Source organism: Falco biarmicus, chromosome W (assembly GCF_023638135.1).
Source record: "Falco biarmicus isolate bFalBia1 chromosome W, bFalBia1.pri, whole genome shotgun sequence".
Lineage (NCBI taxonomy): Eukaryota > Metazoa > Chordata > Aves > Falconiformes > Falconidae > Falco > Falco biarmicus.
Window position 1 is genome coordinate 3,056,494 of NC_079310.1, and position 12,593 is coordinate 3,069,086.

At 48.7% G+C, this 12,593-nt stretch overlaps 1 pseudogene; it reads left to right on the top strand.

The window, feature by feature from the left end:
- Positions 1 to 1,156: 1,156 nt before the first annotated feature.
- LOC130142105 (uncharacterized) lies at positions 1,157 to 10,347 on the top strand (annotated as a pseudogene).
- Positions 10,348 to 12,593: the final 2,246 nt, after the last annotated feature.

A 12,593-nucleotide genomic window follows, 5' to 3' on the forward strand; every position in this document is an offset into this window, starting at 1 on the left:
AATGTCAATTTATTGTACAGAAGCACGAGTTTTTATACACTTTCAGAAGCTGTGCGTTTTAAACAGATTGGTTCTTGAAGCTAAGCGTTGCATACTAGGCAATCCCTGATCGGTGGTTAACTACCAGCAATTAACAACAAGGTGTTACCTTTCCTTGGCACCATCCTTGGTGCCATCTGTCTCCCACTCCCCTGTGCTCTGTAAACATGTCTCATCATGTTAATTGTTGTCTAGACAAGCTCGCATTCCCCTCAGCTAACTGATTGCCAGGCATGGTCCTAGTTTCCAGACCGCTCCTGCAGAGGGGGGGGTTTACAGTGCTGGAGGTCAGACAGGCATGCATGGTAGAGGTGGCCAAAAGCATTGCCTCGGGGTCTGGGGGATCACAGAGCTCTGCTCCCTGTGTCTTCTCAGCCCATGCAGGTGGAACAAAAGCCTGGCCTCCTCCCCATGTGCCGGTCTCCCCTTTTGGTCCCTGCTGCATGCCATCACTGGAGGAGTCAGCTTTTGGGCTCAGGGTTTATTGCCTTCTCAGGAGGCGTCGGGGTGTAGAAGTCCTCTGTGAGGGAGACTGGGGCCAGCTTGCATTCTTGTGGGAAGCCCAGTACAACATGCTGAAAGTCAGGAATGTGCTGTTGTCTGGCACAGCCAAACTTGCCATGTGCTTTGTGACTCCTTGGGCTGGGCCACAGTGAGAGAGCTCAGGGCTGGTTCCCTGCAGGCAGCTGTGAGCACGGGGAGTGTGGGAATATGGGTGGGATGGGAAGGGGATGCTGCTTCTGTGGATCACTGAGCAGGGCCCACAGGGGCCGCTCTATGCATGGCACAAGCTTCCAGGGTGTCCTGCCTGGTCCTTTTGTAGCCCGTGCCAGTCCTTAATGTTGCGTGTTGCCAGGCTTGACTGAGGGAGCTGAGGCCCCAGAGACAAATGTTGAACTCTTTCCTGGGAGGCCTGCAGGAAGCAATGTGAGGCCCTTCTTGCCCTCATCCCCTTGCTGGGGACATGGCATGGGAGGGCTGCTCCATATGGTTTCCTGGAGTTCCATCCTTTGCCCTGCTGTGCCAGACAAGGGGATCCCCCAATCCATCCCCTGTCATGCCCTGCAGACCTACCCTCTGCCCTGCTAATGCCTTCCCATCTTGTTGGTGCGGAGAAATGCCAGAAGACCCAGTAGGACTCCAGGTTTATCTCTGATCCAGACTAGCTATTCTACAACCCAAATAAAGTGGTGATGTTGAGGTGCCCTGAAGGGTACTTGTCTTCTGCTACAGAGATCACCTGCATGAAACTGAGATTAAGGCAAGTCTCCCCAATTCCTTGGAGCAGCTGGCTTGTGAGGAAAAGCATGGGCCACTGGCATCCTATGGAGGGGAACATGACCGGTGTGGGTAAGTGAGTGAACCAGCCACTCTCCCAGTGCTCACAGTCTGTACTCCCCAGGCAGGAGAGCAGTGATGGATATGACCTGTGTCATTATTGCCCTGTGCTTGGGGTTGTCAGGGCATGGTGTGGGCATTTCTCATGGTTTAACCCTGGCTGGCAACCAAGAACCACACAGCCACTTGCTCATTCTCCCCCATCCAGAGAGATGGGAAGGAGGATCGGAAAGGAATGTAAAATTCAAGGGTTGAGATAAGAACAATTTAATAGGTAAAGCAAAAGCTGCGCATGCAAGCAAAGCAAAGCAAAGAATTCATTCACCACTCCCCATGGGCAGGCAGGTGTTCAGCCATCCCCAGGAAAGCAGGGCTCCATCATGGGTAACAGTTACTTGGGAAGACAAATGCCATAATGCCAGATGTCCCCACGTTCCTTCTTCTTCCCCCAGTTTATATACTCAGCATGGCATACCATGCTATGGAATATCCCTTTGTTGCTGAAATCTCGGAATGAAGAACTTATCAACACCAATGTGATGTAGATAAGCAGACGCTTTTTTATTAACGTCTGGGTGCATGAGTGAGTCCTCTCATGATCAACGCACACCAAGTTTCAAAATCATGCACCATATTTAGAACTTATTCATGCATATTCATTAACTATTCATGCATAATCATAATATTTCCCAAAAATAATTAACATACTCTCCTCCCATATCCGATTCTGCGCAGTAAAGATAAGAAAAGTCTAGAAATGGGTCTGGGGTACGATTTGGGTAGGTGGTATAGGAGTCGGTGGTCGCGATCTCCCCCTGCTGGAATTACCTTTTACTAAAGTTCATGATTTCTTGGCAGGTAACTGTAAGTTGTTCCAGTCGACTCTCCCCATTTCCCATTAATTCTGCATTCTGACATTTCAATGCATTCTCCCAGTCTACTTGTAAATACTGTATCCAATTATCTTCAATCATCTTGAATCTTAAGTCTATTGTCTAAGTTCTAATTATTCCTACTAGGTGATTCTGACCTATTCTTTTGGCCTTGCTACAGGGCTGTACAGAGGATTTCATAGCAGCTTTTGCTGTGCAACTACAAGTTTCATTAAAATATATTTCTTATTCCAAATGATTTTATAGAATCAAATAAAGTCAATTAATTCTAACTTATTAGCAGATCTGTAACACCTTTGGCTAGCTTGGGTCACCTGTCCTGGCTGTCTCCCCTCCCAATTTCCTGTGCCCCTCCAGCCCTCTGGCTGGCAGGGCCCAAGGAACTGAAAAGTCCTTGATTTAGTATAAACATCACCCAGCAACAACTAAAACCATCAGTGTCCTATCAACATTGTTCTCACATCATAGCCAAAACACAGCACTGTACTAACTACTAAGAAGAAAATTAACTCTATCCCAGCTGAAACCAGGACAGCATTCACTCCAGAGAAAACTGCTGCTGATTCATCCCAGATTTGTTTGTGCTGTTGCCAGCTGGGGCATCCCTGCACAGTGCCAAGGGGGACAAGTCCTCATCACTGTGTGCAGGGCCCCAGGCAGTGTGTCCAGACCAGCTGGATGGGTCTTTATGGAGAAGAGTACAAGAGTCCAGGAGCAGGAGGGCAGGACCCAGCTCTGTCCGCTGGGTCTGTTGGCTAAGTTATTGTTGGTAAAAAAGGGACCAGTCACCAGATCAGTTGCTAGCCCCAGGGTGGTGGCTGCAGAGTGGCCACAAGTACTTCCTTGTACTCTTCCACATTTTCATGGTTTAACCCCAGCTGGCAACCAAGTACCACACAGCCACTTGCTCACTCCCCCTCACCCGGAGGGGTGGGGAGGAAAACTGGAAAGGAATGTAAAACTTGAGGGTTGAGATAAGAACAATTTAATAATTTAAATAGAATAAAGAGGTAATAATAACTATAACAATAATAACAATTATAATGGAAAGGTGGGAGAAAAGGGTAAAATCCAAAGGAAAAGAGAAAAGGAAAAGTGATGCACAGCACAACTGCTCACCACCCACTGACCAATGCCCAGCCAGTCCCTGAGCAATGATCCCCCCCCAGCAAACCCTCCAAGTTTATATACCAAGCATGACGTCCCATGGTATGGAATACCTCTTTGGCTGGTTCAGGTCAGCTGACCTGGCTGTGTCCCCTCCCAGTCTCTTGTGCCCCTCCAGCACTCTGGCTGGCAAGGCCCAAGAAACCACAAAATCCTTGACTTAGTATAAACATTACCCAGCAACAACTGAAAACATCAGTGTGGTTATCAACATTGTTCTCACACCATAGCCAAAACCCAGCACTGTACTAACTACTAAGAAGAAAGTTAACTCTATCCCATCTGAAACCAGGGCACACAGTCAATGCAGTACCCAGAGTACCTCTGGGAACAGTTCAGGTCCAGAGGAGGGTGCAGACAGTGGCTGAGTGTTGTCTGGAAGAAGGCAGGATGGCCTTGTCGCCATTGTGCTGGGGACAGGCTAATGAGGGAATGCTGGGGATGATGGAGGTTGGCTGGAAGGAGAAGGGAAGGAAATGACCCTCTTGCAATGTTTCCTTCACAAAGGTCCTTCAGGTTGTCCCTGGGACCTTGGAGATTTCCATAAGCAGCATCAAACTGAACTGGACCTGCAGAATCCTTGATGCCTGCCAGCGCATGTGGGCCATGTGCTGTCTAGCAGTGCCTTCCTCCCTTCCCTGTGAGACTGAAGAGGTGAAGGGAGAGGACATGCTACACGGCCAAGAGGGAACATTTGCCTGTCCCCCTGTGCAGCCCTTCACTGTCTACAGCGTCACTATCTCCCTGCCCCCCAGTACAATTCTGTTCACATGGCTGCTCAGGACAGAGGAAATGGGTATGTGCCCACCTACATGAAATATAAAGGTGCCCTTCACCTGGCAACTCGGCCCGAGCATCTGCTCCCTGCAGTGATGGTCCTGTGATCGGGGCTGCTTGGAGCCTGTGGGATCTGGGGAAGGGGCTGTGCAGGGCCCTGGACCACAGCATGTCCCCACCTCACTCTCCCCCTCCTCACCACACTGATGCTGCTTGCTTCTGATGCTGCAGCACGTGCCCTCTGTGGGGGACAAAACCTGCTTGGGGGGGTCCCTTTGCAGCCTGTCCCCTGGACCAGGAGCTGCCTGCACCCTGCTCTGGGCTCAGGCCTTCCTCACTGGCCCCATGTGTGACCCCATCCTCCTGTGTTTCCAGTGCTGGACAAACCAGAGTAGCTGTGGCTGGATGCCAGCATGGGGTCCTTCAGGTAGAAGGCGCTGCCCTCCTGAAAAGGGGACATCATCGGATACCAGGTACCAGGGAACCGCAGACTACCTGTGGTTCCCCTCACCTTGCCAGGCACCTCTCTGCCTGGAGCTGTGTGCAGGCAGGTAGAGTGAATGGGGAAGGGAAAATTGATGACTTGTGGTTCCCCTCAGTGTCCTAGTGAGCATCTGGCTGTGATGAGCATGAAAGTTTTCTCTCTCACCCTCAACATTCCTCATGCTGTGGAGTTGCCCAGAGAGGTGGTGGGTATTCCCTGCTCTCTGGGCTTCCTCCCCAGATCTGCTCAGCCTGGGGTTTAGCAGACTTTACATCTTAGTGTGCAGGACTTGATGTGTCTGCTGGAGTGGCCTCCCAGGGTTTCCTGTGCCTCTTGTGTGCTTGTTTCTGGTTCTTACCACAGGAGATCCTATGGTTTAAGTTGTCCTCTGAAAACCCCTCTTCCTCTGGGAGAGTTGCACCGTTTATTTGAGCTTTCCACAGTGCATGGCAGGAAGTGCCTTCTCTGTCTGTGAGTTTGGGTCTCTTCCCACAGTGCAGCCCTGCTTTCTAGCATTGGGGGGCAGAGACCCTTATCAGTGTGTCTTATGCCCTCTCTGAGGATAGACCTCTCCATGGGGTGACAGGGACCCAGATATGCTGGTTCTTCGTGCCCCTCAGCTGTTTCATGGGGAAACCTGCAAACTAGGGCCCTGATGGCATTACTTGTGGGTCTGTTCCAGCTGGCTACCTGCTCTCAGACACCTCTGTTTGTGACAAGAACCCTTTTTTTTTTGTTTCAGTTAGCTCCTTTTTTTTGCATATTCCCAAAATGCCATTTCTATAAAGACCCCAGCAGCAGTGAGGCTGGCCTGGGATCTCAGGAGAAATTCAGATGATGCATTGGCACATGGGCACCCTCAAACTGTATCCCTTGTGGGAACTGTCTTCCCCTTTTCATGTAGACAAAGCTTTCAGAGTCCAGCCTTGCACAGGGGGAAAGAGAAATTCAGGGCTCTTCTTTTGAGAGTTGTCAACACAGCGCCTGCTGTGTTGAAATATCGTATTAATGACCTGGCCTAGGCTCATTACATGTATATACACATGTATATACACATATTACATGTATCTTCAAATGAATGGCCTCCCTCTTGCCCTCAGCTCTTCACAGAGGCTTGGTCCTTTGCTCACAAAGGCAGCCACTCTGACGTCTTGAGTGTTGGCTCCAAATTCCTCCTCTCCTCCTCTTATCTGCTTTGAGGTCCACGCATGGGGCCAGGGCTCCTGGTAGTTCCTCTCTGAGAGCTTTCCACAACTGTGGCAGGTGAAGAGAAGGGGAGGTTTGCAGGGGTGCTTTTCTCTGTCTTGGTGTGCTGTGAGCAGGTTCCCAGAGGGCAGGTTGGTGCTGCTGCCCTCTGTCTCTGTCTCCTGTCCTTAGCTGAACACCACAGCCAGGAGTGCACAGGACAGTGGCTTCCTCGAGATGAAACAGCTGCAGCTGAGCAACTCTGTCACTGAGCACTTGTTGCCTGAGCACAGCCCTGCAGCAGATACACAGTGACAATGCAGGGACTCATGGCTGCTGGAGTCGGGGTTGTATTGCTGTGGGAGTTTCAGACCAAAATCTTGGGTAAGACTCTGTGCCCCAGTCCCTCCAGGGTGGCCATAGCATGCACCCTGGCTAAGGCAGCTCTCTGTCCCCAGCCCTGTGGCCTCCAAGCCAGTGCCGAGGAGCTTGGGAACAGAGGAGCTGTGCTCTGCAGTCTGCACTGCCCAAGGCTACTACCCCTGCTCTCAGCACAGCCTCTGCCATCCTGCTTACTAATGCTCAACTCCCAGGTCTTCCCTTCCAGACACCCTAGACCCTCTCAACATTAGTTACTGCAGTGTCTGTGATACCTCCCCATCCCAAGGGACAGCTGTGCTTCTCCTCCACCCCATAACCCGACCCACAGAGGCAGCAAGGTGAGTGTAGCGCCTGGCAGCTCTGCTCTCCACAGCCTTGAGATTGGTTTCCCCACCAGCAGCACTTGCCTGCAGCTGCCTCCATCCCAATCTCCCTGTCCCCGTCTTATCTAGCCCTCTCACCACCCTGCCTTGCAGGGAGTACCAGCTCATTGTGGCTGCGACACACAACAGCACCGTGGTGGAAGGTGCCTGCTCGTGGGAGTCACAGTCCTTCAATGCCAGCCAGCATCCTGGTGCCTATGTGGCTGCCATGCTCAACCTCACTGCCCCTGTGGGCTTTGTGCTGGGTGACGGGATCAGCGAGCACAGATTACCACAACACTGCCCTTTGGTCCTTCTGGGACTACATGGCCTTTTTTTCCACTTCATCTGCCACTCACAGCAGGTACACGTCACAGAGGGGTCTTGCTCCCCAGGGACGCTGCCAGCTGGGGCCGGGCCCCTTGGCTGGGTCTGGGCTGGCCACCAAAGATAAGTGGCAGTGCCACATGGGCTCTGCTCTCAGCCCCTGTGCCGAGAGCCTGGGTGCCTTGGCAGGACAGTGTCTCCGGGGTCCTTGTCCACAGCTGGGGCATTTGGTGGCCATGGGTGAGAGGCCTTTGCCCTCAGAGTGGGCAGCAGGACAGAAGTGGCCTGAGCTCTCCTTCCCATCTCCTCCAACAGGCAGAGTTCACCTGCATGTGCTATAGCTTCTCTGTTGGTAAGTGGGCTCCTCACTCCCTGTGCCCAAGGCTCCCTTTTCCTAGCCTGGCTGCTTCCCATGGAGAGGAGCTGGCTAAGCACAGGAGCAGGGGGGTCTTGTTGTGGGGGAACAGGGGAAAGCTTTCATTTCCCACACATGGGGGTGATCTTCCATCCCACAAGAAACCTAAGTCAAGACACATGTCTACACACTTGTGCACACCCATTGCTATTGTTGGGGCCATTGCCAACATGTGGCTCAGGCTGTGGCACCCACTCCTGGCTGTGTGTTAGTTGCAGGGCAGCACTCAGGCCCATGGCTTGAGACAGTGATTGGGGTGGCTGTACTGTTGGCACTCATCCTCCTGTCTGCAGGGTTCCTGTGGTTTGTGCTTTCCAGGTGAATTGGAAGGGGACAGACAGATTCAGCAGGGCCATGGGCAATCCCAACCTCTTGAGTAAGGCTCCTCTTTGCCTTTCAAGGAAAAGGAAGTCTCTGCCCAGAAAAGCTAAGGAAGATAATTAAAAAGGTAGGTGTGGGAAAATCACTTTGTGGGGGCAGGGGGAATTAGAGAAAACTGGGACCTAATAGAAGCGCAGTATTACAGAAAGCTTTTTAGGATAAAATACAGCTATCACTTTCAGGATGGTTGGCATGCACAGAATCTACATCACCACATTTCCCTAAGCAACACATCCTGCCAGCTCAGCACATGCTGATAGGAGTAAGGGAGGATGGAGCAGAGTGGAGACCCCATGGCCAGGCTCTTTCATGCTCCCTACAGGAATGGGAACTTGATGGCACCACACAGCTGATAAGCTGCATACCAGTTGTCACATGAAGAATCCATGAGATGTCTGTGGCTGAGTCAACCATTGAGGCGAAATGACTTTCCTCAGATGAAATAATCTCATTGTAATACTAACGCACACCTCCATCTCAAAGTTACCTGTCTCCAAGGTACTACTACACCTCACTGGGCACATGATACCAGTTAGCAACAACAATATGTATAACTAGAGTCACTCAAGCTCCACCTAAATGTGATAGAGATGAACTAGTCCTGGACTGAAATAAGCCCAGGGCAGGGGGAATTGTTGTCTAAACTCCTGGATTACCACACTCTGATTTAGTGTTCACAAAACTAGGTCAATCTGGCTAAAGTTCATAAAGTTGTTATGAATGAAGGGACTTTAATCAAGGTAGTCAGCCTTGGGGAGGATGAGGAACACAGAACAGATAGTGAAAAGAACACCATTATCTAAGTTACACAGAAAGAAGCCTTCAAGTGAGGGGAGTTCTGACTATGAGAGGAAACAAGATGATGAAGTGTTGCAATCCACTGACATCAACAGAAAATTAGCTGAAAATAGGTCAAAGACAATAGTGGTAGTGAGAGATGGTGACCTCGAACTCAAATAGCCCCCCCGAAAGAGGGCAAAGCCCCGCTTGAGGAGCATGCGTAGTTAGTAGGGAACTTCAGTAGTACTGAGGATGTGTACTAATTTGCATTAGAAGCAAGAAACTTGTAACCAGTCCTGTGTATGATGAATGAATATGCAATGTTCTGTGAAGTATAAAAAGTGGACAGATGACGGGAGAAGTTAGGGAAGACTCCATCGTAACTTCTGGGATCAGTTGACGGGCTGAACCTGTCTTCTCCCCCATAGGGACGCCTATTGAGTAAGAACTTTATCTTATGTGCACTAACTCACGCTAGCTGTTATTAGTGATTATAGCTTGGCTGTATATCACTTCAAGTTTGTTTTTGCAGACAGTCCCTATCACCGGCAATCACAAACCTTAATTTATCATGATTTTATATTAATAAAGAGTTTTATTCTATAAACTGTTAGTGTTAGTCCTTCATGAGCACTAGCAGTTGCCAGTAGCGGGTAACATATTTGAATAAAGTGGGAAGACTCACTTGGAGGGGCATCCAATACACCTGGAATTGACTGGCCCAAGGATGGAAACACAGGCCTAACATCTGCCATGGACTGATCCAGGATGCACTGGAAAAGAGTGAAGCTCCGGAACATCTGCAATACATTGATGATATCATCGTATGGGGCAATAGAGCAGAAGAAGTTTTTGAGAAAGGGGAGACAATTCAAATCCTTCTGAAAGCTGGTTTTGCCATAACACAAAGCAAGGTCAAGGGACCTGCACAGGAGATCCAGTTTTTGGGATGGATGTCATAAAATCCCAGTGGATGTGATCAACAAAATAAAAGCTATGTCTCCACCAACTAATAAGAAAGAAACTCAGGCTTTCTTAGGCACTGTGGGTTTTTGGAGAATGCACATTCCAAACTACAGTATGATTGTAAGCCCTCTCTATCAGGTGACCAGGAAGAATTTCAAATGAGGCCCTGAGCAGCGAAAAGCCTTTGAACAAATTTGAACAAATTAAATGGGAGATAGTTCAAGCAGTAGCCCTTGGGCCAGTCTGGACGGGGCAAGATGTAAAAATTTTACTCTACACCGCAGCCAGGGAGAATGGCCCTACCTGGACCCTCTGGCAGAAAGCACCAGAGGAGACTCGAGGTTGACCCTTGGGCTTTTAGAGTCAGGGATATAGAGGATCAGAGGCCTGCTACACTGCAACTGAAAAAGAGATACTGGCAACTTATGAAAGGCTTCGGGCTGTTTCAGAAGTGATTGGTACTGAAGTACAGCTCCTTCTGGCACCCCTGCCAGTGCTGGGCTGGATGTTTAAAGGGACTCTTCTCTACACATCACACAACTAATGCTAGATGGAGTAATTTGGTCATATTTATCACATAACAAGCTCAAATAGGAAATCCCAGATGTCCAGGAATCTTGGAAATTATCATGGACTGACCAGGTGGCAAAGATTTCAGAATGTTACCAGAGTAGGAGGTGACATGTGCTGAAGAGTCCACACTGTATAATAAATTGCCAGAACATGAAAAGAAATATGCCTTGTTTTCTGATGGGTCCTGCTGTATTGTAGGAAAGCATTGGAGGTGGAGAGCAGCTGTATGGAGTCTTCTATGATAAGTTGCAGAAACTGCTGAAAGAGAAGGTGAATTGAGACGGTTTGCAGAGCTGAAGGCTATCCAGCTGTCTTTAGACATTGCTGAATGAGAGAAACGGCCAATACTTTACCTCTATACTGATTCATGGATGGTGGCAAATGCCCTGTGGGGGTGGTTTCAGCAATGGAAGCGCAGTAATTCATAACAAAGAGGTAATCCCATCTGGGCTGCTGCATTGTGGCAATATATTGCTGCCCAGGTAGAGAAACTTGTTGTGAAGGTACGTCATGTAGATGCTCATGTACCCAAGTGGTGGGCCACTGAGGAACATTTAAACAACCAGCAGGTAGATCAGGCTACTAAAATTGAAGTGGCTCATGTAGATTTGGATTGGCAACATAAAGGTGAATTATTCATAGCTCGGTGGGCCCATGACACCTCAGGCCATCAAGGAAGAGATGCAACATATAGATGGGCTCGGGATCAAGGGGTGGACTTGACCATGGACACTATTGCAAAGGTTATCCATGAATGTGAAACATGAGCTGTAATTAAGCAAGCCAAGCGCTTAAAGTCTCTCTGGTATGGAGGATGATGGCTGAAATATAAATATGGGGAGGGCTGTCAGATTGACTATATCAAACTCCCACAGACCCGCCAAGGCAAGTGTCATGTTCTTATAATGGTGGAAGCAACCACCGTATGGCTGGAAACATATCCTGTGCCCCATGCCACTGCCTGGAACACTCTACTGGGCCTTGAAAGACAAGTCTTATGGCAACATGGCACCTCAGAAAGAATTGAATCAGACAACAGAGCTCATTTCTGAAAACAACCTCGTAGACACTTGGGCCAAAGAGCATGGTATTGAGTGGATATATCACATCCCCTATCATGCACCAGCCTCTGGGAAAATTGAACGATGTAATGGACTGTTAAAGACTACACTGAAAGCAATGGGTGGTGGGACTTTCAAACATTGGGATACACATTTAGCAAAGGCTACCTGGTTGGTTAATACCAGAGGCTCTGCTACCTGAGCTGGTCCTGCCCAGTCAAAGCTTTTGCATGCTGTAGAGGGGGATAAAGTTCCTGTAGTGCACCTTAAAAATATGCTTGGGAAAACAGTCTGGGTTATTCCTGCCTCAGGGCTTGCTTTTGCTCAAGGACCTGGGTGCATTGGTGGCTAATGTGGGAAGATGGGGAGGTTCAATGTATACCTCAAAGGGATTTGATTTTGGCTGAGAATAGCCAATGAATTATACTGTGTGATGTTAATTGCTATATAACATTATATATTGTCACTTCTATATGCCCATTACTGCACTGGGCACCTTATGGCACCCATCTCTACCACTGTGGATTTGGAGATCTGGACCTGGCTCTCTTCCAATTGACACACTAATGAAGAATGAACTTTGATGAAACTGGATCAGCACAGTAGTGATAGAATCAGAACTGGCTTCAGCATGCAACAGTCCAACACCTCGCACCATCTTTCCTGCCTTGAAAGACTGTTATGACAGATGTAGCCCAACATCATGGACTAAATGAACTCAATGGACTTTTAGAGGGATGGTCCATAGACTAAGGGAATAATATCTGTGTGTTTATATCAGAAGAACTGAAAGGTGATGGTGTATTGGAAAACGTAGCATGACATAAATGGTATGGAATAAGGGGTGGATACTGTCTTGGTTTCAGCTGGGATAGAGTTAATTTCTTCTTGGTGACTAGTGCAGTGCTGTGTTTTGGATTTGGTGTGAGAATAATGTTGATAACATACTAATGTTTTTAGTTCTTGCTAGGTATTGTTTATACTAAATCAAGGAATTTTCAGGTTTCCCATGCTCTGCCAGTAAGGAGGTACACAAGAAGCTGGGAGGGAACACAGCCAGGACAGCTGACCTGAACTAGTGAAAGGGGTATTCCATACCACAGATCATCATGCTGAGTGTAAAAACGGGGGTGAGTTGGCCAGAAGCCGCTGATCGCTGCTTGGGAACTGGCTGGGCATCACTGAGCAGGTCGTGAGCAACTGTATTGTGCATCACTTGTGGGGTTTTTCCCTTTCTCTTTGGATTTTATTCCTTCTCCCCTACTCGCTCCTTTTCATTACAATTATTATTTTTTTTATTGTTTTATCTTATTTTATTTTATTTCAATTACTAAAATGTTCTTATCTCAACCCTCAAATTTTACCTTTTTTCCCGATTCTCCTCCCCATCCCACTGAGGGGGCATGGGGGAGTGTGTGAGCAGCTGTGTGGTACTTAGTTGCCAGCTGGGGTTAAACCACAACA